The sequence below is a fragment of the Notolepis coatsorum genome (genome assembly GCF_963971535.1).
Source record: "Notolepis coatsorum genome assembly, chromosome: 5".
Lineage (NCBI taxonomy): Eukaryota > Metazoa > Chordata > Actinopteri > Aulopiformes > Paralepididae > Notolepis > Notolepis coatsorum.
The window spans coordinates 46,514,776-46,517,275 of record NC_140169.1 but is presented as its reverse complement, the minus strand read 5'-3'; positions in this window follow the sequence as shown (position 1 = coordinate 46,517,275).

The window sequence follows — 2,500 nt, the reverse complement described above, 5'->3', positions numbered from 1 at the left end:
AGATGTCCCTCCTGACCCCTGAGAGCTGTCCCTCCTGACCCCTGGGAGCTGTCCCTCCTCACCTTTGACCCCTGACACCGTCGGCCACTGAGCAGCTCCAGCCTTGCTCAAGGGCACGTCGTCGAAGGGGCACTGCCACCTTTATACGCTTTTACACAAATTTCGGTTTTTAATTTATACTTCCTGATTTCAACCTTATATGTATTTATTATTATTATTTCCGTGTCAATATGAATAATGATTAATCATTAATAATAATATTAGAGACCAGCAACAACAGTCAGTAACCCTATTTGTTTTTAGTTTTCATATATATATATATATAATCGTTGTTTGAATGGTTAACATGAAGCCCAATGAAGACTCTAAGACTCAAGCAACATATTTCACATTCCTCTCCTACACCCTAGTGATGATAATAATAATAATAATAATAATAATAATAATAATAATAATAATAATAATAATAATAATAATAATAATAATAATAATAATAATAATAATAATAATAATAATAATAATAATAATAATAATAATAATAATAATAATAATAATAATAATAATAATAATAACTTTATTTGTATAGCACTTTTCATACAGAGGTTGCAGTTCAAAGTGCTTCACAACAGTAAAAAATACAGGCATAAGCGAGCATAAAAAGATAGACAGGTAGAATCACAGTGTTTCACATTAGGATCTAGCATCCCAATAGGCTCTCCGCTTACAGTTTTCAGTAACACAAATAGTAAAAATAGTTTAAAATGATTCAGTTTAAAAATAGTCAAAAAATTATAAAATAGAACGGACATAAAAAATACAGGCATGAGCGAGCATAGTATGGTATGGTATGGTATGGTATGGTATGGAGTATGGTAAATCAAGGTGTTTCACATTAGGATCTAGCATCCTAATAGGCTCTCTATTCAGTAATACAAATAATCACAGTGTTTCACATTTGGATCTAGCAAATAATAAAAATAGTTTAAAATGATTCAGTTTAAAAATAGTCATCAGTAAGAAGTAAAAAGTGCAATAACCGACACATGAATTTGATAGGCAGTGTATAAGAGTAGGCAGGGTAAGAATAGTGCAGGTAAATACAAGTTGTGTCAGGATATCCCTGATGTTTCCTCTTGCCACTAGGTGGTAGCAGATATCTATCAGTGAAATGCCTGAGCAAATAGATTTTAAGCTGTCTTTTAAAGATGTCTAGCGAGTTGGCTTCCCTGATGTTTTGGGGTAGTTTGTTCCATAGTTTTGGGGCATAGTTGATAAAGGCTGCATTACCGATCCTCCTTTGACTGCTTCTGGGAGCCTCTAGTAGTCCAGCAGCTGATGATCGCAGTGTTCTTGCTGGTGTGTAATTTATTAGAGTGTTGGCGATGTAGCTAGGTCCCTGTCCATTTAGAGCTTTGTATGTAAGGAGAAGGACCTTAAAGTCAATTCTAAATGTTACAGGAAGCCAGTGTAAAGCAGCTAAGACTGGACTAATGTGCTCTCTCCTTTTGGTTCTAGTTAGCAGTCGGGCTGCAGAGTTTTGGATTAGCTGAAGCCTCTCTGTGGTTTTCTTAGGGAGACCTGTGAAAAGTGCATTACAGTAGTCTAACCGGCTAGATATGAATGCATGAATTAGCTTCTCAGCATCGTTCTGATTAATAAATGGTCATACTTTTGCTATATTTCTGAGATGGAAGAACGATGTTTTCGTCACTTTGCTAATATGAGAATTGAAGTTCAGTTCTGAATCTATGATAACCCCAAGACTAGTGACCTCAGATTTGATCCAAGGGGTTAGTCCCCCCAGGTTCTTTATTAATGTTTCTTTTTTAGTTTTGGAGCCGATAATTAGAATTTCAGTTTTGTTCTCGTTTAGTTTCAGGAAGTTCTTACTCATCCATTTATTTATTGCCAGTAAGCAGTCTGTAATGGAGCTAATCGCTGTAGCATTTGGTTCAGCAGATATGTACAGTTGTGTATCATCCGCATAGCTATGGAAATCTACATTATGTTCTCTGATGATATCACCCAGCGGTAACATGTAAAGGGAGAAGAGTAAAGCACCTAAGCAACTCCCTTGTGCAACTCCATAGTTGTTGTCGTATATATCAGACATGTGATCTCCTAGTTTAACATAGAATTTCCTCCCTCTGATGTATGTTTTAAACCAGCCCAGCACATGTTCTGAGAAACCGACATGGTTTTCAAGACGATCGATTAGAATATCGTGATCGATTGTATCAAATGCTGCACTGAGATCTAATATGGAGATCTTATTCTCGTCAGAGTTTAGTCTGAGGTCACTGATTATTTTGGTGAGTGCAGTTTCAGTGCTATGATATTTTCTGAATCCTGACTGAAATTCTTCTAAGATGTTGTTTTCTTCAAGAAAGGAATTTATTTGAACTGAAACTATCTTTTCAAGTACTTTACTAATGAATGGTAGGTTGGATATTGGACGATAATTTGCCATGATGAATAAGACCAATACCATTAATTGACC